We start from the raw sequence: 27,904 nt of genomic DNA on the forward strand, positions 1-27,904 counted from the left end.
ATCTGAAATTGTCTTTGCTGACAAGTCTTGCTTCTGATTGTGTGCTTCTGATGCAAAATGTATCATTGTGCCTAATTTCAAGCATAATAGTTCTGTAATAATCTCCTGAGGAGATACTAAGTTCTGTTTATTTGTGCTGTCTTTGGTGATCATGCAAGCTGCTAGCATGACAGCAATGGCAAGACCTGGATACAGAGCAAACAAAGAAAGGACTTCACGAAGCCACAAACGTGGGCTCCAGTTGTGGTGGTAATATATGAGGTGCATAAGGTGACTTTTTAGGAATGCTGGGTTCCTGGTGTCTGCAGGTTGAATATTCCTTTCAGTCTCACGTCAGCTGAATTGATGCTTTTGCCACCCAGCAGCCCCAGGAAGATAATAACTGTCAGTCACCAGCAATCTGCACTGCATTTATAGTAACAAGTACGATGCTGGTTTGGAGAGAAGATGATATTCATATAAATATGTGGTAAGTGACCACATATTGTTGTAATGGTTGTCCTCCTTTTATACATATATGTACACCTGGGTGGGTGAAATAAGTGAGTGTGTATTAAACACACACCATTCAGACCTGGATCTGGGCTTTAACAAAGGCATGGTAGTGAAGTAATTTCTCCACCTGCCTTGATGAAGAATGCGACGTGGATGCGGAATCCCTGCAAAGAAGTGCATTATGAGCTTTCTTTCTTGCTGGTTCAGCCCTATTAATCTGTTCAGCATGAGCTCGAGTATTTTAATAACAGGCATGGAATATTACGCCTCCTGTAAAATGGCTTGTTTTTAAGCACTACTTGGGCTGTGTTTGCATTAACCTAGTTGGGGGAAAAAACAGGTTGTAAGTTTATCCTCCTTTTCTTTCCCTAATCGCAGCTACAGGGCAAAACATACCAAGTGTCTAATAAGGGAAATAGCATTATCATATGCTAATTTACAGTAACGTTGAGAATAGCACAAGGAACAAGCCTCTATATGTACGTATTGAAATCCGTGCTTGTGAATAGAACTGTGGTACGGCTAGTTGTGCTTTCGTGGACAGATTTTTTTCTTCCCGAGACCACTGCATCTCACAAATTGGTGTTGATACAGGACTTCTGATTCAGGAACAGATTTTATTCGGATTTTACCTGTATTTGTTTCCTGCTGAATATTACTGCAGGAAAAGGTAATCAGCTCGCAACCAAAGACTACCATCTTTCTTTCCTCAAGAGCAACCTCTCCATTTCTTACAGGAATAGGCACTGACAGCTCCCAAAAGAGTATCTGTCTATTCCTCTCCCTCTGGAAAGCAGAGAGCTGCACTAGAGAAGTCCAAGGGTGAGAGAAACTGCAAATGGAGAAAAGAAAGAACATCTGAGAGTCCTCACTAAATAATGAGAGGACTTAATGATATCAGACAAAGACAGGAATTATATAATACATTCCTACTCTGTGAGTAATCGTATGCAAAGATTGACATGTTTGTGAGAATTCCTAAAACTGATCCTGAGCTTACTGTGGCCATTCCTGCATGCAAAAAGCAAAGGTTAAAGTAAAAAAAATAAGAAAAAGGGAGAAATAAAATTTAAAAAAATAAAAGGAAAAAACTGTGATTGTTCTCCTAGGATAACATCCTGAATTTTTCCCTGGTGGACCCTTGCCATTACCATGGCAAAATGCCTGGAAACTGCCGTTCTTTTCCACAAAAAATGTTTTGAAGGAAGAACAAAAGAAGTTTGAGCTTTTGGCAGATCATTGGAGATCGCTGTGTTCAGATCCTCAGCTGGTGTAAATCAAAATAACTGCAGTATTGCTACAGTAGTTAAAAACTGACTGACTCTCCTGTCCATCATGACTGGCTGCTATGGAGAATATTTCTTTACAGCTTAGATGGAGATGCTGAAGGAACTGCTTCTATTGCATGGTGCATGTTTTCTTGTTAACAAAACAGTACTTATTCTTACTTACTTAAACTCCTTTGTATATAACCTGGTGGTACTTTCTGTCAGATGGACATTCGTTGTGTGTGACACTTTGCTTTATTTCCTTGCTCCAGTAGTTGAATGACATGTTAATCTGCTATGAAGATGCATAATAGGATCAATGGAGATCAGGATGTATGTTTTAAATTTAAAAGACCCTTTGTCTAATCCACATTTCTCCATTACATCACAGCATATGTGGCAAAAGAGTACCCCCACTAGGCCAAGATACTTAATCAGTAAATAATAATCTATGAAATTGAAAGGCTTTATATTTAAAAGTGAGAGGATGTTTTTGTAGCTCATGGTGGTCAACAGATAAGCACGCTGAGACCTCCATACTTCCAAAGACTGTATGATCTTCTAAATACAAGGGCCTGCAAATACAGTTTTACAGTTGCATAGGGATTAAATATGTAAACCTTCCTTTGCATATGAACTCAGGTGCAGTGCATATGGCTAGTGCCCAGCAATGGTTTTTATTTTTTTAAGCTCTTTTACATAGAGAGAAATGTCCTGGGAAAATTAAACTCATCTGAGCTACGTTAGGAATTGTATGTGCCCACAACTTCACTTAGATAAGCCTAGAAAATATCATCATTGGTTGATATCCCTCATTATTTAGTGGCCAAATCTGGGTTTGTAACGCTGTTGACGTTTGAGCACAAAGTCAGTGAAGCAGGAAAGGCAGGTATGTATCTCCACATGCCTGTGTGGTGGATGGTAACCGGGTGAATAAGCAGCAGTGTTTCACGTACAGTTGATCACAAGGGAGACACAGGAGTGGAGGGGCAGTCTGAGATCCCACATTCCGTTACATCCCAAATTCACCCAGTTCTGTCCACCCTTCACAGTGCAAGCTGTTCTCCTAAGGTTTTCCACAGCATGGAATATTTATATTTAAAGGCATTCTGGAAGTCATATTTTAATTTATATGGAAATGTGTAATTCCTGATATGTAGCCCAAATGTGGCATCATGTTTATATGTGCATTCACTTGATTATCTTCTGTTGGTAAAGGGTATTATTTCAGGATGACCTAACAGTTGATTTGATCAGCTGTGTTCTCTTCCAGAGTGCTCTACTGCTGCTTTGCCCATAGACCAAAGAAATAGGTGACTACCAGGGATAGGAACAAAGGTAGCAAATGAAGTACCACTAAGACTGTGAGAATCAAACCGAGGTAAGGAATAACAGCCCTCTGCGCATCCACATTTCAGCAGGAGCGTCCTGGCTGGCAACATACTGACAAAGGAGACAAGGTAGTTCCCTCAGATAAACTAACAGCTAAGCCACGAGTGTGACCTCCTCCCTGATGAAGTCACAGGGGAGGTGTGGCCGTGCAGCAGTTTCTGTGACTGGTCCCATGCTCACCCAAAAGTCACCTGTGTGATGAGCATCATTTTGAGGAATGTTGTATGTGCTACTCTAAACCCTTTCTGCTGACAGAAAACGGCAAAGTTGGGAGAAGCTTCCACTGTATTGTGGTTTTAATATGTTTAAAATGCAATAAAATTACCCTGACTCTTACTTGTGCTTAAATGTAGGTTACAAAATAGCATTTCTCATGCACTCTTTTTGTGTTCATTTGTTTGCTCTCAGAAATACTGTGCAGCAGTAAGTAGACAGAACATGGGGATTATTTATGGGGAGATTTGAATTCTCTTCCTGACTCTACATATTTTCTGCTGTGTTATCGGAGGCATATCTCATCACCTCTTTCTGCCTTGATTCCCTTTTTGTAAAAGAATAGCTACCTTTTTTCTATAAAATGTTATGGCCCCTCCAGGTGGCAACTGCAAGAATGGAGCATTTCTATTAAATTCAAAGAGTTCTCAGCACGCAGAGCTTTGGAGAGTTCTCAGCTCAGAGAGTTTGGAGAGTTCTAGGCTTTGGACCTCAGAAGATAGAGAAAACTCAATGAATTAGAGAATTCTGATCTTAGTATTTAGGAAACTGTGACAATCCACTGAGGCAAAACATGGCTCCTGGAAGTAGCACAATACTATTGTGGATAAAATCTTCCCAAGTGTATGGCTGGGAGGAACTTTGCAGAACATGCACCTGATCAATCTCTTCTATGATTCATGTTGTTGAATGTAATAAATAGAAATAAGTTTGCACAATGTTCTGGATAGTTGTCTCTTTGTTACACCTCTGTTGGTGTACCAAACCTCTTACTGATGTTTTCCATTACTCTCCTTTTGGCTCTGAATCTGTCCTTCACAAGCCCAGAGCCTGGATGTGAGTAAGACCTCCTGCTTTCCCGGATCCATTACCTTCTTCATGAGGTCATCGCTTCTAAGCTTCTCCTGACTTGGGTCTTGCACTCATGTTTCTTCCATGTTTTCTACAACTTTCTGTCCTTGGTGTTTTTAGTCAAGCACAAGGAGAAAGGGGCTTCAATGTGATTTGTATCTGTAGTCTTTATACAATAGCAGACCTGAAACCCTCCCTTCCTTAGGCCTGGCCTGGTGCATAACAACAGAACTAAGTCTTTCCAGCTAGCTAGCCTGCATAGCTTGGTCTGCATGTGTACAGCTGGTATGTACCACAATCCCTCCTCTTCCCATGCATTGAGGTCTTCTCCATGTGCATGCTAATTTTGATCTGCCTGCTACATTCAGTGCATGATACACCTGCCATACATCTATGCATGCTGCATTTGAACATGCTGCTTCTGAGCTACGCCTTCGGTCCTACTCTAAGGCTTCTTGTGATTGTGCTAAACAGTCCCTGTCCAGATCCAGCTTGCTCTCAGGACAGTGTTTGGGAATGGATGTCACTCATACAAGAGTGTGTGTGGTGTAAGTTCACTTCTGAGGGCCCGTGGAGAAGAAATTCAGCTCGGGATGTAGGCAGGCTGAACTGTCTTTTCAAGGTCTCTGCACTACAGGCAGGTGGGTTCCTCTGGTGTCTCCAAAATGCCAGGGATTTCTGAGAGTCAATCTCCTCTCTGAGGTTCCTCACTAATAATAAGAGTTTACCACCTTCACCGTGGAATGACTGCACTGCTGTCTATGCTATTATCTTCCAGCATCAGTCTGTCTGCTATTAAAGTCAGGAATGATTACTTCAATATCCTTCTCAGCCCAGGGTCTCGGGCTTTAGCATCATCCTGGAGATTTTCCCATGGCTTACATGCTGTGCCTTTTGTAAGTGGTCCCTTGATCTTCCAAGGAGAAAGCTGGAAGGAGCTGTGAGAGCTGAGGAGGTGAGCTGGAACAAATATGTTAGAGAGTTTGCTGGTGTTTCTTGCAGGTTAATGCATCACTCAGGAAAAAACCTCCCCAGTAGAAAGATAATGCAGCTTCCCTTTTTTTACCTACACATTAAGAGTGCTTCTTACACATACATAGTAGATACTAGAGAAATATTGGAGATTAGTCAGCTCAGGCTTACATTAATGGCTGCAGAGAATAATAATAAGTTACCATTTCAATCAAGAGGTCTTGAAAATGTAATAGGGCAGCTAACATTTCAAGAAGACAGAGTTATGTTTGTCACTGTCCTTACAATCTTTTCCTTCTGCCTTTTGATACACAGGGCCTATATGAAACTTCTGAATACATTTTGTTTCTTTCTCTCTGCCTAAATAATTTGAGAAGAGGAATTACATTGTGGTAAAAGAGTTACGGTGGGGCTTGAGGGACCTGGCATAATTTTCAGATCTACTATATTCTTAATTCCCAGTGTTTGGCTTTGTCACTCAGCTATGTCTTCCTGCCAAAGACATTCATGGGTAGTGATAGGTACACCACCTTTCCTTTCAGAAGAGTGTAATCATTTTAGGATGGTTACCTCTTGGCTGATTTGCTGAGTATGAGAAGATATTAGCATATTTGCTTTGAGTGAGCACACATTTCTCTACATTTCTGAGATTGTTTGTTCAAAGGTATCTCTGTGCATGGTGTGCTGCCATGTGCTTACACCCTTTCTGTCTGAGGGCATCTCCACCCCACCCAGATACAATAGGAGTGGCATGACTGTTTTCCCAAACTCTGTCTCTTTTACTCATTTTCATTAGAAGCCTTTTTTGCAGAGACTGTCTCATCTCCTGTCTTTTTTCAGTCCATCTATCAAAAACATCTTGCATAAGGGGTGGAGGATGAACAAAGGGTGGTTGTGACTTAAAAACTCCCAGCACATCTGTATTTGTCTGCCGACTGATGCCGCTATTACTTTGAAAGCTGACTGTTAGGAAAAAAAAGGTCTCTAATAGAAATCCAACAGGCAATGGATACCCAAGAGATGACATCCACTTTCGAGATGAACTAGTTTGCCTGGTGAGCACTCGAACTAGTGAACAACCAGAACTCCTGCCTCATGTGCACTGGGATCCCATGCATAGTACAATTAGACTGTGTTACTGTGCTGTTAGAAAGTGAGTTGTTTTTTTTGACCCCACTGGCTGGAAAGAGATCTGTGGCCAGGTGTAACTGTGGCAGACAAGACATTTCAGTTCCCCACAAATGAATCAGGGAAGCCAGAATGTTCCTTTCCCTTGACAAATCTGTAGCAAGGAGTATGTTTTCCTTCCAACACTGAATTGATATGGCTTTGCTGTGACTGAACTCTAAAGAATACGAGCAATTCTCCTCTCCCAATCTCTTTTCTGTGACTTTTAGATAGTGGAAAACACAGCCATCATTTACCTATGCAACCTCTCTCTATCTTATTGTTACCCAATAAAACATACCCTTAGAAAGGATGAACAGTTGTCAGTTTGTTGCCTGCACTGTCAGTTTGGAAACTCTAAATAATAGTGAGATTATGGCATGCTATAAAAGTACCTTCAGATAAACCTGTCTGAGTGCAGGGATGATATTTGCTTTTGGATTAGATTTCAGTATGATCTCTTTTTTCTTTTATTTTTATTTTCTTTCAGATAGCTCTTCTAATTCTCTTAGAAACCCAAAGAATGCCATTGAGAGTGAACCTGCAGAAGACATTTTTAAGCCAGGAAAGGAAGACTGAACTAAGTTAATTTCCAGCTGATTTATTTGTACTCATAGCTGAGATACTCAGCCTTTCACATAGTTCTCCCATGCAAGTACTAATCTGGCCCATTGGCTTTTGAAATCTTAAAGCATCCTAGGACAAGTCTGAACAAAGTACATAAAGTGTCTAGACAGAGAGCTTAATTCATACTCAGACTGCAAAAAGCAGTGTAATGTTCTTTTCTTTTACATTTGAAAGGCTGAGCTTACTTAAAACTTGAGTTCTAGAGATTGACCTCTGACCTTATGGGAAAATCATGCTGTACTTATTAAAACAGAAAAAAAAAAAAGCTGCTTGGGGTATGACTTGGACAAGAAATACCCTAATCATGATAAGCCAACCAAAAGTCAGACCCTGGAAGAAAAACAGGTGCTCTTTCCTCTCTTTTCTACCATGTCCAGTTTCACTTTCAGACCTGTTCCAGAAGCAGATGGTGATTCTTGTTGTGCCTGTGCCTGGTTTTATGCCTGTTGGTGACTGACTTCTTTCTCATCTGTTCTTTTCAAACAGGAACCTAAAAAGGCAATGACTATTCTCCTCTGGACAGATTGTCCTTCTCCAGGACAGACTCAAAGGCTCCTCTGGCCCCAGAGAGGTGCTTGTCTTTTGCTTGCCTTAGGCAACTTGATCTCCAGGGAATGGCAAAGAAGCGTGAGCTTGGTGAGCCTTTCTCATCAGGACAGGTGAGAGGAAAATGAATTTCTCAGAATGTCTTCCAGAATCATGGCAAGTTCTCTCATGCCTGTGATCTCTGACTGCATCACAAGCTCATTTGGGGAACTCTGTGCGTAGTCCCATTGTAAACTATCTTATTCTCTGACTTATTTTCAGGTGCCACTGACAGAGTCTTGTGTATTTGCTAAATGCTATGAGGTCTATTAAGGAAGCTGTGTTGCTTTTGTAGACTAAAAGTAAAAGGAAATGTGGTTTTGGTGAGCTTGGGCTGGGAGCTCAGTGTTGGAATTAACACTGGAATCTGGAATGGCCTTTCACCCTTCTTGCGCAAAGCTTGTAATTACCTTCACACAATTATGGTGAGAACCAGTATCCATGGGCAAAAACGACTGGCGATGCCTTGTCAGTTTAGACACAGGTTGCCCTAGTAGTGCAGTCAGTGATTCCATCAGCTATCTTGATTTGTTTTGATAAATCCATCCACCAGAGGCTAATGATGTGCAAAAACACCAATCCATTTCATGTTGTATGACAGGCAGCCATGCAGGCGTTCTGGCTTTCATTACTTATTAACCTGGAATGGCTGTGAATTGACTACATAGAGGTATAAGGCTTTGTATCATGCTGTCAATCCCTTGGGCTGCAGAGCGCACCTAAACATATTTTAGTGTTCAGAACAAAGCATTTCACTGAAATCCATTGCTAATCCTCTACCACCATGTCCATCACATCATTAGCTGAAATTCAGGGTCTCATCAAATTGAGAGAAAAACAAATATGAAACATGAAACATGAGAGCACAGAAAGCGGGTGAACCTGAAGGGTTGCTCAATAATTATTGTCTCCGTGAAGAATAGGAACAGTTCTTTGGAAAGAAACCACATCTCTCTTGACTATTTGACTACCTTGTCCTAGGGGCCTTGGTTGAAGTTCTGACATCATTGTCAGCACTTTTCTTATTTCAAGCTCACTAAGTTTCCTGCTGTGGAAGAAAAACTGGCTAAAAAAAGAAAACTGCGAGAGCTTAAAAGCACTCTGTTAGCAAAAGCCAGCAGTGAGGCCTTGGTTGATGAGTCATTTCACACAAAAAGTGCCACACTAATCAATGACAAATACTATAAGGGGCATTCACAGGCAGGAAAAAGCAAAATCAAAGTCATGGCGATGCTAAGGGTGGGAAAATGGGGAGGGGTCTGTGCACTTGTATGCTTGTGTGCTAGTATATAGGTTAGTGTGTGTGTGATCAGAAAACAAGTAGAAGTTGGAGAGACGGGTAGTTCACTGGAGTGTGCTCTTCTGCAGAGAAGAACAGATCTCCAACGTCTCTGTGACTTGCAGCCTTGTTTGTGAGAATACCTTATCTAAGGGCTTCATAATGAGGAAGTGTGTGACATTTTCATCACATATTTATGACCTACTATAGAAATTAACGTTTCATAGGCATTTGGAAATCCAGTCACTAACACAAATGGCTTTGTTATCCCTACTATGAATTCTGTCATTATATATCTGTTAAGTATGTATTGGTAATTTATTGATATTGCTATTCAAATTAAATTCTTGAGTAATTAGTCACCAGTGGATTTGCTTTCCCAAGTTGCAGCAATATGTCTCAAAACCTTTTCAAGCTTCTTCCAAGCTTCTCTCATTGGCATTTTTCCAAGATGTTTCTTAAGAACAAGCACTGAAGCTGATATTTAGAACATATGGTGATGATGTGTTTGTATGTTCATTAAATCAAGATACCAATGAAAGAAAAATGTAAGGCTTTCTCTCCTTTTAAATGAAATTGTCAACCTAGATATCTATTGCCTTTGCTGAAATCCAGCCTGAAATGACTTGTAAGCAGTGCTCTGTTATGATGACAAATTAATTCACATCAGACTTTGATCACTGCTTGAAAGTTTTCAGACATCAATTTCCAGCAGTTGCATTTAGAAAATGAGAATTCAGTTCAGAGCCTCAGATTCAAAACAACAAAAGCAAAAGTGTCTTCATGTAGCTGGTATGCAAACCTCTAGAAAAATGCAGGGAATTCAGCAGAAGCTTCTTCCATATGTAAGATAAAGAATTTTAGCAGCACTGGCTGATACATACAATTAAGGTTCTACATATGGCTCGATTTACACACAGCCCCTCATGTTACTATTGCTCATGTGTATAAATGCATGCACTCACACAGAATACATCTGTCTGTCTTTTCCCATTGGTCTGTCTACTTGCCATGTAACATGTCAAAAGGAAATGAAAAAGGGAGGGGGAGGGAATCTGGCTTAAAATAGAATAGAATTATATTAGCCAGCCTAATGGCGAAGGTGCATTTTGGAAATATAGTTCTGTATATCTAATGTTTACCACTTGACTACTCATGCCTCAGGCTCAAAATGCATAATAATGCAAATTAAAACATAGCAAACAGAAGAGCTAGAATCTCAAAGATAACCATACCTAATGCAAAGTATGACAGAACATCTGCTTTTTAATTAATCTTACGTAAAGACTGAAGATGTGCATTAAGATGCAGAGTGGTTATGACAACTGTTTTTTGCAGTTAACATGCTCCTGGCCTCCCTCATGTAATTGTTTTTGCTTTGTAACACACATAAACCTCTGATAAACAACAACAGCCACCTAGAAATAAAAATGTTGTGAAGGGAATGGCTCAGAAACGCAAAGTCAAAATGTTTCCAGAGAAGTCTAGGTGTAGCATTTAAGTACGTGGAAGTGGATTTTGATGATGATGGTAAGAATCTAACATCTGGTTTTGAGAGTACATTAACAACAACTGAAATCCTGTGATTAAAAACAAGCAAAAGCAAGAAAGCCCCTCTGCTTTAATGTGTCTTCAATTTTTAGGTGGTCAATTTGAGATGTGTTTTAGGAGTCAGATTTTCAGAAAGCATTCAGGCCTCATTTCCACTGCCTTTCAGAAAAGGAGGGCTACTTGGCAGTATTTTGATTTAGCTACCCCAAACCACTACTGATTTCAGAAGTTCTTTACCATTTATTCAGTTTCCCCTTCATCATGAATGCATGCAGGTGTTTGTGTGGATACACTTGCTACACAGAGCAAAAAGTATATCTGGAACCTGTGCATTCATCTTGATAAAAGAGTTTCCTTGTTCCATGACCGATTTATTTTATTGTCTTGAAAAAGTAATTCTCCAGTTATCAACATGGATATAGTTGCATTGTGATGGACACATTTGGTAGAGAGTAATCGTGAGACAATCTGACAAACTAATTTGCTCTAATCAAGATAACTGTAAAAGCAGTTAGGGTAACTGTTAAAACCCCTGTTTGTGCTCTGTCTAGGACGAGAAGCGTACGAAACTGCTCTTGGCCTCAATACAAAGGTGAGTTGGAGAGTAGTCACAGCGAAACATGAGAAGTGTTGTCAGTAGATCCTCATTCTCCTTGGCTGCAGTGCAAAGCATTATCACCACCAGAGGCTTCAACAGGAACTCATGAAAGTCAACAGGTTCTCTGTTATTCTGGCTTAGACCTCTGGATAGAAGAAAAACTTCCTTCATCTTTATTCCATTACATAGAGCGGTGCAGGCTTGGACACAATCTGATGCTCAAGTGGCAGCTACTTCCTGTGCACCCATCTGGAGCAAAGATGTTCTCATCTAGATTTGTAGATCCAAATCTCATCCTATATAAATTCAGTCCAAGTCTGAATGAGAAGCTCAACTTTATGTTATTAGGAGATGTCTAGTTGCAAGGCATATGCCAGTTGTATAATCTGTGAAGGAAAATAGAGGAAAGCAGGTGAAAGAGCTGTAGAAATATCAGATAAATAAATAGGAAACTTAAAATTGCATTTTCTTTCTTACATTATTTTTTGTCATCTATTTTGTGGCTTGGTTGTGTTTTCTAAGGATAATGTTCCAGATCTTCTGTATGGATCCTAAGGAAATACAGCTATGTAAGGTGTCTTGAAAACTTTTTCACTTGGTATAAATGGTTGCAGTCCTGAATGAAAATGATAGGGTGTGCTTTAAGCTGAATGAAGATGGGTTATCTGCAGAAAATATGAAGCTGGCATGTGGACTATGTCTGTAAAAAAGCATTTTTATTTGCCTAAATATGTATAAGGGAGGAAGACAGACAAATTGAAAGAAAAATGCCATCACAGTAATGTTCACTCTGGCAAAAGGTTTGCAAACAACATAAAATAGCTGCCTCTCTGAAATGATGGCTTTACTCAAAGTAAGTCAAATATATATGCATGTGTATAGATACATATATATGTCAAAGGTAGTTTTGTTGCTATGGGAATTGTCAGCAATTATTTTCCCCTTACGTGCTGCATTACAATTAGCGATTCCTGTTTCATCATGGGATGATGCAATGTAAATGCAGGCTTTCTGCTCATCCACTTCTTCCTGTGTGTAGCTTTATTCCTCCAGCTGAGTCTGTGCAGCAGATGCCTGAGTGTTCACTGTAATGACGGACTGGGAGAAGGACCTAAGCTTTACTGGCATTTGAATTGCTCTGGACTGTTCATCACTCCTTTAATTTATACCCTTAGAGAGATGGCAACAGGGTGTATGTCTCCTATGGAAGTGATTTGAAAGCTTGCCAAGAAAGGCCCTCAGTCCCTTCCTCCTTATAGTCCTGGCACGTAAAACCACAGAAGAAAACAAAAAGCGTTTGTGGGGAGTCATCCAGTAAGAAAGATTAGCAATATACACCAAAGAAGGAGAGAGAAAAGACCCCTTCCTCATTGAAAGTGGGTCTGTGCTTATTCTAATGGAACTTTTACAGGCCCTGAATGTCCTCTAATCTGAACGTAATGCTCGTTGCTGTTTCTGCTGCTCCTTTGTTCGACATCCTGCCTGTTCTGCTTGTGGCTGGGCGAGGGGAGGGGGAAGTGCAGTCACTGGCCAGCTTTATCTTTGTGTGAGGAACAAATGTTGTTGTCATCCTCAAGGTCGTGGAGCATGTCTGCTCCGCAAAACAAAGGGGTAGGCAGGGCCTTGTTTGTCCACCTTGTTCTCAGAGCACCCTGGACCTCTCGTGAAAAACCAGGAAGGTTTCTAACATTTTTGTTTCCTGAAACACATCAAAGACCGTGAGTAGAGGAGGGAGATGCTTCCCCCGCTTCCTATAACCCCCCCTCTCCCCACCCCCAACTCCCCACCCCCACCCCGGGAATCTTTTTTGGTTTAGAAAATTGTGTGGCTTTAACCTTGCTTGTCTAATAGTGTGTGACCTTGACGTTACATGGATTGGAAGTATTTCAGGGTTGGTTTTATCAGGATTAGCTTTTTATCTGCACAGAAGTGTCCAAGGAAGTAAGTCATCTCATCTTCTTTCACCTTAGACTCCCAGCTTTCTCCTCTAGTTCTTAGAACAATGAGGAGAAAATAGACTGGATTATTGCAATATGGTGATGTCACATTCACTACAGGGCAAGATGAAGTCATCCCTCGGTACTGGGCACAGGCTCAGTGCAGTATGTTGCATTCAGCTGCATCGTGCAGGAGTGCAGAGCTCTCCCGACACCATGTGGTTTTTTTCATGTGCGCCCTGAACAGGCACCAGTGCAGCCTGTGCTTGGAGAAGAGCGGAGGAGGAGGGTTGTGGAAACCAAGTATAGAGGATTTATACCTCTTTATGTCTTCTCTGCTTCTTGCAGCACGAGCTGACTTTGGAAGATTGGCTCAGAAAATGAATACCCAGGACATTGCTCTCTGTTACTTTGCTGTGAAATTACTTTTCTGAATGAAAATATTGAATTCCTTTGAAAGCAAGTGCATAACATCTCTGAAAATGAAAATCCTGTGGAAATCACAAAGGAAAGAAGACTGAGGGATATAGAAGCTTCATATCTCTAAATGTTAGTCAGGCTGAGCTTCTTCTTTTACTTTCTTTTTCTGTGTTTGCGTGACAACAATCATAAATGCTCTTTCTGATGTTGATACAGTGAGTGCTGGAATCTCCTCGATGCTTATATTAGATTTATGTTTTATCTACAATAAACAGCCAATAACATGATCTTTAATTTATTGGAGAGCTTGCGAACACTCTGAGCTAACACAGTCCAGTTGTTTAGCAACTTCGACCTGCTGTCATCATACCCTGTGGAAATTATTGACTTCCATACAGGACTGCCCCATGCTTGTAAAATAGCATCATATAAAAGTTACTTTCAGAGAGCCAACTCCTCAAGCCCTTTCGCTTGGTGACTAACACCTGATTCCTCACATGTTCTCATGGTTTCCATGCAATTTCCATAGGAGTAAGGTGCTACTCCATATGGGAGATCTGGCAGGGTATATAAACCTCAGTGAAGAATGATGAAATGTATCGGACAGATTTTTGGATAACTGGCACCTTCCTTCTTACATGTAGCCACTACATAGTCAGACATTAAGGTTGTTCCCTATGATAAAATTATATAGCCAGCCCTAGGAATCAACAGCAATTTGAGCATTTAAGAGGACACAGGACTGCGCACCTTGGTGACTGTGGCCAACTGTGTGACTTGACACTGAACACAAGTCGTCTTCAGTGTTCGACTCATCAGACTGGAAGCAAGCAGCCTCTTGTTGGAGGCAGCCACAGCCCTTTGTTTTTTAATGCAGCTCCCCCTCTAAAGTCTGGTATGTGTAATATACAGAGAGCTCTGACGTGCTTTAAATCAAAATGTCCAACTTCTGGGTATCTCTGAATGGAGTCTCAGAGATTTTGTTGTGTGGGAAAGGGAAGTAAAGGGACACTGGAGTGGGGGTGAGGGGTCATGCAAATTTTGATCTAATTTTCTGTAATAAAATACTGCAGTCCTCAGAAAAGTATCTGAATTTCATGGAGAAAAGGAGTTTTTAAGTGTGACTGCAAAAGAACCTCTTCATAAATTTTCAGAGGAAGGTAATCAGGTTCCACAGAGTGCAGGGTATGGATTAATTAGTTCTATATTGCATTCTGCTCTTACACATTTGTAGAACTTTGCTGGCCTTGCTCATACTCCTGATTTACATCAGTGCACCTAAAAAGAACAAGCCGTTGGTAAGTCTTGTTACCATTTTACCTCCCCACAATTCACTTACACATTGAGTGAGATACTTACAATGTAGAATCGGCTGTAACTCTGTCCATGCTGAAATCAGCAGAACATTCGCTGTGTAGAATTCAATCAACACAAAGTACCTTGGAAGTTCTTCCTTTTGGACTTGTAATTCAATGTTCTTTTTAACCAGGAACCCAATTTATGCACAATTATGTATGTTTCTGGTCATTGTCAGAAGCAAGAGACTGATGATCTGGCTGATATGGCCACTTAATGTTCTTATAAATACATGTATACAGATACATATGGAATAAAGAGCTGGTGCTTTAATTTTCCTTGTTCCCTTGCTCTTCTCTTCTGCAGACCAAACTCTGTTGCTATCTCTATGCTGATGACCAGCAGATCAACATTGCTACCCAGATGTGTCTTCTTCCCTCTGATCTAGAGTCTAAGCCTGTTTCTGAAATCCCATGGTGGGTATCTAGTCCTCAGACCAAGACATACCTAAAACAGAGTTCTTAAAGCTGCCATCCACTGAGCTTTTGCGATGACCTGTTTAGTTGATCGCAATGGAAAGCCATGTGTAACACCAGGCAGTGTCTTCAGCTTTCTTCACAAACTTAAATCCAGGTTATGACTTAATCTTGCTCATTCTTTTCATATCATATATTACATGACTGTGTCTTCTCCATCCACATTGTCTACAGCTGGTCAGGCTTCTCACGCCTCATGCCATATCACAAATATTCTGGTCTTTGGCAGAGACTAAGGAAACCTTGTCTGACCCCTATAAGTCTTTCCAACCTGCAATTTTGACTGCAGTTTTTCCTGCTTTGGCATTTGAGATACAACCTACTTACCTTCATTTACAAGGCTCTTCACAACTGTTCTATCTATCACCTCTCATTCTCTGGAAGATGTTTCATTAAGATAACATATTCCACCTCTGATCAGCCCAGTCTGCCATCTTCCACATTTGGTGTTTTAAATCTTCAAAAGGGAACCTTTGTTCTTTCCCTGTGCTGCTGCATAAATTTGAAATGAGGTCTCCATCAACATCTGGCTTATCTCCACCACAAATCCTTGTTCAAAACTGTTCGTTATCACAGTATCTACAGTCCCTGCTAGGAGGGCTGAGTGGCTGCTATGTGGGGATGATTTTCCCTCACAGCAACTGATACTGCTCTGTTGTTTCCTTCTCCATCCCCAGAAAATCTTTCCATTCTTTCTTTGTCCTCCCCCTGCTGTAGCTGTCTGAATCTGTTGGCTTCCTAAGGCTTTAATATGTTTTTATGCTGAGTTTGGACAGAACCTACCACAATGAATTTTTGTTGTAGATATTTGTTTTGTTGGGAACTCCTACAAGCTACTAGAATACAAAAAAAAGAATATGCATTTAGAGGAAAACCATATGTTACTTTTGCGTCTTGCAATTAGAAAAGATAATAGTGTCATACAGACTTTGAGGAGGAACTCAAGGAATCTGTACTCAATTTTACCTTCGACAGCCCTCCTGTATGGCCATTACAGAGTAATTTAATCTCACTGGTTTTCAACACCCCCTCAAGACCGACAACCATTCATTAATATTTTGTTATGCTATAAAGTTATAAAGTATTGCACTAAGAAAAGCCATAGCAGTATTTAGATAAAAATGCAGGGACAAGTTTTGATTACCTTGGATATGCAGTGGAGAACACAAGCTTGTTAAAAATAACAGTATCTGTGATAGTTAATGTCCATGCAGAATGATGATGATGCTAAAATATATCTTTCCAGTGCCTCAGCAATATTTGCTTTGCAATCAAGAAATTAAAGTTGAGCTACAAACATTTTTCTTGTTTGATGGAGGAATATTTCCTCCAAGGATCTTCTGAAATCTGAGATGTGTAATGGCTCTAATATTCCTTTTCTCATACAGAATTATTCTGGTAAGCAAGAAATAAAATTAAACCCAGGCATAGCTGTATTTTAAAGCGGAGTGCAGTAGCCCTGAATTATCCATGTTGACTTGACAAAGCCAGTGATGCTGCAGATATAATACACGGCACTGCTGTCACATCACCAAGTGACATCTTTTTATCCAAAGTGAAAATGAAATGTCACAGTGAAGGTGTTCTGCAAGTCTTCTTGTGCTGTTTGCAAGACAAATAAAACTCACTTTTGTGCAGTAGGGTAGGTATTTATCAGAACTTTGCTTTAAATTAGAGGTTGTTGAGTTGGCAATGTCTAGTTAAGATTTCATAACGTTATTCTTACCTAAGACCCTGTTGTCAGTTGCTTTTAACCTTGCCAGGCAGGAGTTGTTTGGCTTGAAATTGTCAATGCTTCATGTATTTCCTTCTTGTTTTTGTTTCAGAGGAAGTTTTTTCCATTTAAACTTTTTTTAAGAGTCCAAGAGTTTCTGAGAATGTTAGCAGAGTGAATACATCCATCATAAATGATTTTATAAATGCCTTCATGGTATTACTTTGCCTCTTTGTTTTGGAGAGGTTCTTCTTATTTGCCAGGAAATCTTTCCTGTAGTAGGGTCCTGTTGCTACCGATATGAAAACTGCCTCCAAAGGCCAGGCTGTAACATTTTTCATTTTCGATGTGCTCAACAAAAACTTCTGGACTTACGGGAAGCCTGCTCTGGAGATTTTGGCTGCACTGAAAGATGGCTGCTGTTAAAGTGGATGTGTGCAAGCCATTGCCAGGGAGACACTAACCAAGCTCCACCCAGCATTGCTGTGCTTTCTTGGCAATCACTATCATATGCTTCTGAAACTGCAATCAAAAACCTGGAAGTTGCCCTTAACTGAGACAAGTTCGCAGGGACCAGAGGTGGTGACTCCTTAGTCAAGATGCAGAAAGGTGGGAGATGTAGAAGAAAACAGGATTTGATAGTTAAGCTAAAGTAGGCTACTGCCACTGAGATGTTGTTTGTAAGAGCTGTTCTTAAATTGTCCTAACTCTTGTAGATTTGATCTTGCAATCTTAAATGCTTCTTTTAACACAGCTTTTGAAATGGTCACAGAAATCAGCATATGCAATGTGCAGATACGTTCAATTCAGCATCTCATCTGTGGAGCTTCTATAAAGTTTTAAGCAAGCTACAGGAAAAAAGGGAGACTAAGAAATTTCCTCATCCCATATAACTTCACCAGCATGAGAGGAAAGCACATATATATGTGTACACATGCACGAACATATATAAATATAAAAAGGAATATATTGGAATGAATTTATTTTGCCTGTCTATTTCTCTGCAACTTTTCAAAAGCTAAAGTCTATCAAGTCATAGTCAGAACACAGTCAGAAAGAAAGACCAGTCCTATATGTATAACACAATCATTCTGCTTGCATTGCTCTTGGGGTCTGTCCTGGGATTGCTGTTGCTTTTATTATAGAACTGCCTAAGTTCCAAATGTGTTGCAGCTCACACTAGAGGAAAGTAATGATGTCAAATGGTATTTACAGGTAAGGAACTGAGTCACTGGGAGGTGAAAGTGACTTAGCTTAGATAACAATCCATTAGCAAAACCATGACATGAACCAAGTCCCAGTCCCGTACCCTAATTATATGAACAGCCTTCTTCTTTGTTAGAACTGACATTCAACTGAAGTCATTTGTGGGCATGAATGTACAAAAAAATATTCAGATATGGTGTGTGTGCTATGAATCATTTTTTAAGCACAGTCAGGAAGTCAACATGGTCAGGTCATTCTGCAGTCAAGGGGAGAGCAGGAAGCAATCAGGCATCAGGCAGTTTCCAGGCTACGGGCTCCATTAGGTCGCCCCTGCCTAACATCTTATGTGTTAGATGGACAACGATAAGCTGTAGTGTACTACTGCCAGCTATTCCTAAGCAAGATGATCTCTAAAAACAGAATCTTGAGTATTGAATCCAAGATCCAACATTTATACTTATTATTTATATTTTCTCAAAGTGTGGTGGTCCAAGCTTATTTTATTCAAAAATAAATCTTCCCTTAACTAAGCTAATCTTCTTTGTGAAGTCCAATTTGCTATAGCTCTGCTTATGCAAGATGCAGATGAATCTTATTAGAAATATTGGATTACAGTAGTCATAGAATCACAGAATCACAGAATCACAGAATGGCAGGGTTTCGAAGGGACCTCTGTGGGTCATCTAGTCCAACCCTCCTGCCAAAGCAGAGTCACCTACAGTAGGCTGTAGAGGACCTTGTCCAGGCGGGTCTTGAATATCTCCAGAGAAGGAGACTCCACAACCTCCCTGGGCAGCCTGTTCCAGTGCTCCATCACCCTCAGAGGGAAAAGTTCTTCCTCATGTTCAGACGGAACTTCCTCTGCTTCAGTTTGTGCCCGTTGCCCCTTGTCCTGTCACTGGGCACAACTGAAAAGAGCTTGGCCCCATCCTCCTGACACCCACCCTTCAGATATTTGTAAGTTAGGTCCCCTCGCAGCCTTCTCTTCTTCAGGCTGACAGATTAAAATAATGGTGGGACAAAAATGGACCTATTTACACACTGGAATGTGCAAGAATATATCATGACCAAACCAAAGTTACTCCAGATCAGTAACCTAGATATACTGATAGCTGTTAGGAAAAAGTCAACGTTTAACATATGGTGATATTTGACACATCTTTTTTCTTGAAGTTTTAGGGAAGTGTTGAGTATTAAACTAAAAATTGTTGTATTGAACAAGATTTACTGAAATGCAAAGCTGTTAATAGCATAGTGAAATACAGATTTAGAAATTTAAGTTCTTTAACTCTTCAGATACAGAAAAAGGACTGTTTGTAACATACACACAGTATAGGTGTGTTAAATTATATGATCATCAGACCATCCCATTTTACATCTTACTTAAAGATGGTGAAATCTGTGTGTCTAACTCTGGGTAGCAATTCTTATTAAATGTCTCTTCATAGGAAAATTACTTTCCATAGGAAATTAAGACACAAGAACAATAGTTTGTATTTGGCTACAGTTTATTTTTTTCTGAACCCAAAATAGATACTAATACGCCTGTCATTTTACTTCTTTTCTCACACCATGTCTTAACATATACAAAAAAGTGTCACACATGCCTTGGCCAATATTTAAAATAGGCATGCTTCAAACTAGAAGGTTTAGGAACCAAAACCATTTGCTGTTCTGAGAAATCCCTCCTTCTCCTTCATGAACAAAAACATGGAAATACTCTCCACTCATACTAATTCAAAGACTCTTTAAGCCACTTTGGTTATCATTTTTTATGCATGCATTTAAAGGACCTTCATCTGAGTTACTGTTTTAGTCAGTTTTGGTGAAGTAAAGTTCAGTTTCTTTTAGGTGATGTTCAAGAACCTTTAAAAAAACAGTACCTGATTACTGTGTACTTCTTTTAATCTGCATGTGTGTGCTTGTTTTTTACCTGTATCACCTCACATAGACTCTTGGCTTTGGCTGACAAAATAGATAAAATAAAGCAGTAGCACACGACATCTGAAAAACTAATTTAAGAAATCAGTTTCAATGGGTGTAGTTAAAAACATCTAGTAGGCTTAAAAGTGAAGAATTGTATTTAGGAGTTCTGAGAAAAGACAAGATATGGAACAAGAGATATCCAGTAGGGTGTTATAGGATTTGTACATTGTTTCTCATTCTTCTTGAGTATCTTCTTCAAAAATCTGGCATCAGGGATTAGTAGTGTATTGGTCTGTGCTACACATATGCAGATCCTTATTTCATCAATAGGTTGACTAACTTTGGTGACTACTCTATTTAAGTCTCGACACTGAACTTCATGCAATCACTCATGAAGTGAGTTGCTGACAGATAGTGGCAAGGATATAAGAAAAGTGCCTGTACAGAGTGTGTGATGAAGGAATTTCAGCTGTGGTGACTCAGGCTGATACGATGATTCCCTGCAAATGGAGAGCTCGCTCTCTGTGAACAAATGTCTAGGAGAAGAGCAGGTGGGATGTCATGTGGCTGGTCACTGAGACAAGATTTCATTCACTCCCTTGGTCAGCATCCTGAGCAGAAGTCATTCAGGAACTGAGATTTACAGCCTGGGCAGAGGTGCTGATTCTGAACACCTCCACACCTTGTTGAGCATGGTCTTAGACCTGGCAGTCAGATGTCAGTCTGCAACTTTGGCTGCTCTGTGACTGCGATTTCAAAATTTGGAGCTTGGGTTTTAACCCGTCCTCGATGACTTTGGGGGGACAGATGTAGTTGCACCAAAAGCACTCCTGCTCAGGACATTCAGATGACCCATTGTGGAGACTGCAGCCCTTGCAGTTCATCCAGCTCAACATCCCCAGAGACAGAGCTGTATTTGTTCTCTAGTTTCAACTATCTAGCACATATCTGAGTTTAGAGAGAGTTTCCAAATACTGGCCTGTAAAGCTGTTTTCTTTTGGTGGAGGTGGATAGGAAACAAAACTCATTAGACTCACTAGAAACGGTAAAATCGTCAAAAGATGCTGAACATTTTAAACATAAGCAAACTCCTTCTGGATATGAGGAAGGGTCTAATGGTGCGCCACTACAATCAGCCACCATTTAAAACACAAGCACTGGCAGAAGTTGATGTATTATGGCATTGGCATCAGACAGGGTCTCCCATATTCATAAAGGGAGCAACTCTGGGGTATCTCGTTTACTCCTGGTAATTGCTGGGAACCAAGAGGCCTCTGGTCGTGTGTGTGGTGTAAGGGGCTGTAGCTTTCAATGGAATTGCTTCCCAAAAGTCGATCCGGGAGGAGAGATTCTCTACTTTGTTCTGTGTCTGAGACGAGATAATGGGAGAAGGCAATGCTCCTCCCTCGCCATCTCCCCACAGACTTTGAACAGGTAACTACCTGGAAAAGTCTTTGAATCTCTTAGAGGGAATTCATGGGTCTCCTTTGTCAAGCTGAAAGAAGTGTGTCTGCTCTCGCCAATGCTGAGCGGTGTGACAGCATGCTACTAAATCTGCTTTTAGCTGCTTCAGAGATACGTGAAGCAAGGAAGAAAGGAGAGTACCAGTGGGTGAGCTTTTAATGCGGTGGGAGACAGACTGCTGCTCTTTTCTCCATCATTCTGGAGACCATCATGAAAAATGTTGCTATTTTCTTCTCTCTCTTGAGGTTTTGCTCTGTTATTGTACCTTCACTCAAAGCTGTCATTCTCCATGTGTGCCACACTGAGTGATCCCTCAGGTCTGTGTATGTCTTTGCAAGTAGGTGCAATACACAACACTTTCATCCCCAGTTTGGTGCAAAAAGAACAAACACAGCACTCCAGCAGTCTAAAGTAAGTCTGCTGTGTTTTTCCACCCTTAGTAACATTAGACCAGAGTTAGAAATACAGCGTAAGGGAGAAAGTAAGAGTTATTAGACATAGACTTGTTGGTTGCAGTTTGAAACTTCTTCTGTTTAAACAAAGCCGTAATCCAGCGCCCTGTTAATATTCAATATCCTATCGCTCCTTTAACATACAGCATCTGAACACATTTGTCTGGGGCCTCCAAAATCAAGCGCGAGTAAAAAGTTGTCTTTTCTATTGAGAATAGTTTAATGTTTACCTGCCCGCTGTACCTAAGTGAGTATTTCAAAGAAATGCATTCAAAAGTCTTTCTTGCCACGTGTCATATGGGTTATATCTGATTCTTACGAGTTTATAGAGTTAGATGGAAGTAGCTCTCACTTCCTACTAGAGCCCAAATTTGGAAATTTTCTTCTTGAAACTGATCAAGAAGACCTTACTCTCATTTCAGGACTTAATTTCTTTTGTATGTCGTTAAGACTGCTTTAGTTAGAGCTGTACCATTGCAGTATGGAACAGAGTTGGCCGACTAGCCAAGGCACAGACATTGGGAAAGCTGGAAAGTCATTACCTCTCCACTTTATATGGACAGCACTGGGCTAGATTCACAGTAACCAGGAATTCAAAACTGTTTCTCAGCTCTGCCACATTTAGCCTGGATATAAACTGAGATCAGAGAAGAGGATTCCTTGCTTCAGTGAACAGGGTAGTGATAAATGAGGAAATGTCGTGGCATCGACTATGCTGCACAGTCAATCCTTGGCTGTAGCCATCACATGCCAACTCAGGAATGCATCTTTCCATTACTCTGCATTTTTTCCAGTGCTCACATGGACCTGTTTTTTTTCGTTCACTGGTGTCTTTGCTTTCCATCCGAACTGCTAATGAAAGAAAGCCTGTAACATAAGGTTTCTGCTAGAGATAAGGTTTTTGCATCACTGTACCATTTCTTGAAGATGTGGAATCTCTTTAGAAATGTTACTTTGCTCTTCTTTTCAGGTCTTTTATGTTCAATGAGCATTCAGTGAATAGAGCTCTGTGGAGTGTGATATTCATGGAGACTCCTAGCTTTCCAGGCTGTTGCTGGTTGTGGCTACCGTCTAAAAAAAAATATGGGCTTGATATCTAGTAGCCGCACAAGGTTGAATGAACTGTAGCTTATACTGAAGATCATCCATTCGATTTCAGTGAGGTTTCTGTCACAGTAAGGGATTGCTCAGCATGGTAGTATCTGTTTTTGTGTTTTGTAAGCATCCATTCTTACTTAGAGGTAGCAATCCTTGCCAGTGTGGAGATGAGCAAACAAATTGCTCAATAAAATCGTTGCATTCAAGATTGTAGAAATTCCAAGAACAGAAATAAAGCCTTTTACAGTCCTCCAGTAAAATTCCATCAAGTACTGGTACTCCTTTTCCTTGACTTCTTATGGAAGCAACATCACAGGCATGTGTATCTGAGAGCAGAATGTGACCTGTGCTTTATAATCTCCTAAAGATTAGTTGTTATGGTCAGTCAAATGGGAACTGAGCAACACTTCCTCCACCAGTCCATATTTAAAGAACTCACTTTGATTTTTATTCTGTTTTTAGCACTAAGGAAAAGTAGGCCTTGAATATTTGTAAAAATGTGGACACCTACAGTGACGTCTCCTCAAGAATTTATGTTGCTCTCTTTCATGAGATGAAGACATGCTTAGTCTATAATCATGGTTATGGAAATATTTTTTTTAAATAGGAAAAAAGAAAATCAATGAATACAAACATCCATATTCTTTTATTAATCCTACACTTAATCTGACTAAGCGCTGATGATTTTGCATGTGAGAGAAGATGTGCCTTTGACAGGGAGTTTGAGAAAAGTGACAATTTAACTGGCAATTCCCCTGATGCTACATAGATCAAAGGCACACCAAAGCTGCTAACCTGGAATATGAAGCGTGCTAAGAAAGTATGAAAAGAAGCAACAGATACTTTGGGAAAACACCAAAATGATGCAAGGGTTGGAGCACCACTTCTCCTATGAGGACAGGCTGAAAGAGTTGGGGTTGTTCAGCCTGGAGAAGAAAACATTGTGGGGAGACCTTATTGTGGCCTTCCAGTACTTAAAGGGGGCTTGTAGGAAAGATGGATATCATCTTTGTAGCAAGGCCTGTTGTGAAAGGATAAGGATTAATGATTTTAAATTATGGGAGGGTAGATTTAGACTAGATATAAGGAAGAAATTTTTTAGAGTGAAGGTGGTGAAACACTGGAACGGGTTGTCCAGAGAGGTAGTGGGGGCCCCATCCCTGGAAACATTCAAGGTTAGGTTGGATGGGGCTCTGAGCAGCCTCATCTGGTTAAAGATGTCCTTGCTCATTGCAGGGGGATTGGACTAGATGACCTCTAAAGGTCTCTTCCAACCCAAAGCATTCTATGATTCTATGAAAACAGCTACTTTACAGTATTGCTGCAAGAACTGAGCCTGTTCACTTCTTTTTGGCCTACCTCCCTGTATCTGACTCAGTGATATTTTCCTAGCTGCCCTTACGCTTTTCTGTACTTGTTAGTAAGAACTGCTTTTGATAATAACGGCCCTGTAATGGGTATTATACATGCCTGCTATTTGTCATATGATCTCTCATTCTCCCATACTGTGTGGCTCAGTCATGCTACTTTGACAATATAAACGGGCCTTAAAAAAGAGTGCTGGTGTCCTTCTTCCTTCAGCCCACTGATGAAAAGCTGGACTAAGTCCCTGAAACTTTACCAGTAAGCGGCCGCGTGTCCTACTAATATAAATGATGCAGTTGTACAGACTTACATGGAACTGATTATCTTGCCGTTAATTGAGCACTCTGAAAGTGTCTCTCTGCTGTAGAAGAAATATTTGCTCTTGGCTTGCAAGGCAAAACTGTAGAAAGAGGAAGTGAGTCTGTTCTCCTTATTTAAATGTTTCTCTTTTCTTGAAATCATTAGCTGGTTAGATTTTCAGTTCATTATTCATCAGGCCTTGGTGAGCTGCCTACATGCATAGCAGCAAGCCAATCGGAGTTTTCAGAATTGTGGCTTTACCTTGGCAATTCAGACCCATGGAAACATTTCCACTAACCTAACTATGGGCGAGCTTGAACCTTGCGGTGCTTTGAAGTGTACTTTGTTCTTTTCTGCTCACGAGCTGGGCTCCATGAGGCTGCTGCCCTTTGCCTGGGACTCCCCCCACCATCACCAAATTTGGAGTTACCAATGGAGAGAATTCAGGCTTTCCCTGCAAAAAAAAGGTAGAGGAGAAAACAAGTCTGGTGGGAAGTACAGAATGTTCTTTCTTGTGTGACTAACTTAAATTTTTACTGCGCTTTTTCAAAGATAAACTGACCCTACTTTACCATGAATCAATGAAGATTTGGTAATACGAACAAATAAACTTTGAATCCTTCTCTTTAGTCTATCAAACTACAGTATCAGGAACTGTATTATTTGCATGTCTTAAAAAGAGCAGTTTGTTCCTAAGCCACAAATACTCTAAAACTTCATCCATTTTGTAGAAATCAATGAGAATCATGCATAGAGATCTCAAAGTATCATTTCAGCCATAAATTATGAACCTGATGAATCCTATCCCATGGTTACAGGAGACAACAGAAGACCACAGAAATACAGTAACCTGTTTGCTTTTATTTCCATTTCATACGCTGCTTCCAGTGATGGTGCACTGGAGTGAGACATCAGCTATAAACCTCTTGGCTGTGGAAAACAAGCAACATTCTTAATGATGTAGCTGAAAAAGTGGTTTCAGACAAATTGTATACAGCATATATTTCAGCATATAATTAATCTTTCAAGCATTCTGTCAATTTTTCCATTGAGACAACTCCTTAGATTTTCCAAAGCTATACTTCTCTCTTATGAGGTTGTCCTGGGTTTGGCCAGAACAGGGTTAATTTTCACTGGAATCCAGGAAGGGGCACAGCCGGGGGGTGGGGGCTGACCCCACCTGGCCAAACAGAGCCCGGTATTCCATACCATGTGACGTCACGCTGGGTTCCGATCTGGGGGGAGCGGCGCGGCGGGAACGCACTCGCGGCTTGGGCGGGCGCAGCGCCGGTCCGGTTTCGGGAGAGCGGCTGTTCGTGGTACGGTTCGTGGTTGTGTTTTCTCCTTATTTGTATCGTTGTTGTTCCTGTTTTCCCTCTGTTTGCTGTTCTGTTAAACTGCCCTTATCCCGACCCACCAGTTTCTGCCTCTTTCTTTCCATTCTCCTCCGCACACCGGCGGGGGGAGGGGCGGCCGCGTGGCGCTTTTGTTGCCGGCGGCAGCCGAAACCAAAACATTAAATTGGCGCCCAGACGTGGAGCAGGGATAACGGCAGGGCTGAGCAGCGGCTGTTAAAACTGTTTTCTTAGATTTGCTTAAATTTTGTTATACGCATTTTTCTGTGTTAAGTAGTCGCCGGTAAAAAAGGAAAAAAAAATGTTTCTGACTTTGATCAAGTGGCTCTGCTATGTAAATCCGTACTTGCACTATGTGTTCATTGCCATGCTGTTCATCATCACTGGAAAAAGGATTAAGATGATGATTTTGCTGTACTGTACGATATCGACTTATGATATGATAACATCACTGTGCATGAAATTAGTCTTGTATTTGCATGCGGCACTGCGGTCATTTCCGTACCTCGGGTCCTATGTCTTAGAATTTGTTAATAATCAAACCCAGTCTGTGGGGAAAGCCGAAGGGGATACCTTCCCCCACTCTTTCGCCCCCCCCCTCTCCCTCAGGCTGGTCCTAACTGCTTTTGAGAATTTCGAGTACCCCTGGGATGCTCAGGGCAGCACTCTCCTTTTGTTATGCCTCCTGAATGGGTTGCAGGTTTTGTTTAGGGTTAAGCAAGTCGTTAAGAACATCCTGCAGAGACCTGCCCCGGGGCTGGATAGCTGTGAGTGGCTGGGTGTGTGGGACAGCATGGGCAGATGTCTAGAGCAGTGGGCACCTGCGGTGTGTTTTAAACTCACCCCTGAACAAATACAGAATCCGGACAATCTGGTAAAATATCTGAAAAAAGTGTGCTGCCACCCTGGGAACTCCAGAGAGACACAGATCACCACAATGTGCTGGGGTCTGGCCCACGCCTACCGAGCCCTGTTCAACACTGTTCAGTGCCTTAAAGGGGAAAGGGGGGGAAGCGAAGCGGCAGGCGCTGCAACTGGCGCTGCCCCCCCAGCCGGCCCTGCAGCCCCTCCAGCCCAGCAGGCAGTCACAGCCACCCAGACTGGCACTGCTGCTGCCACAGCTGCAGGGTCTGCCTCGGTTTCCCCGGTGGACACAGCAGCTGCTCCAGCCCCAGCTCCAGCTGCAGGCATCGCAGCTGAGCCCAGTGACCAACCTGTGCAGGTAGCAGTCGCCCCCATAAAACTAAAGAAAGATGCAAAGAGAGCAGATCGCTCCGGGAGGGATGACGATGAGCCAGGGTCATCACGGGAGATAGAGACAGAGATCATCACCCGGTCCCTGTCCCTAGGCGAGCTGCGAGACATGCGGAAAGATTTCAGCCGCCACCCAGGCGAGCACATTGCCACCTGGCTGCTGCGGTGCTGGGATAACGGGGCCAGCAGCTTGGAGTTAGAGGGCAAGGAAGCCAAGCAGCTGGGATCCCTGGCCAGGGATGGGGGCATTGACAAGGCCATTGGGAAAAAGGAACAAATCCTCAGCCTCTGGAGAAGACTTCTGTCAGGCGTGAGGGAGAGGTACCCCTTCAGTGACGATTTTGTATGCTATCCTGGCAAGTGGACCAATATGGAAAGGGGTATTCAGTACTTGAGGGAATTAGCTGTGCGGGAGCTGGTTTACTGTGACACAGACGATGAGCAGGTACCCACAGACCCAGATGAACTCCAGTGCTCACAATCCATGTGGAGGAAGTTTGTGCGGAGCGCACCCTCCTCGCATGCCAACTCACTGGCAGTTGTAAACTGGAAAGGTAAAGACGCACCAACAGTGGACGAGGT

Source organism: Opisthocomus hoazin, chromosome Z (assembly GCF_030867145.1).
Source record: "Opisthocomus hoazin isolate bOpiHoa1 chromosome Z, bOpiHoa1.hap1, whole genome shotgun sequence".
Taxonomy (NCBI): Eukaryota; Metazoa; Chordata; class Aves; order Opisthocomiformes; family Opisthocomidae; genus Opisthocomus; species Opisthocomus hoazin.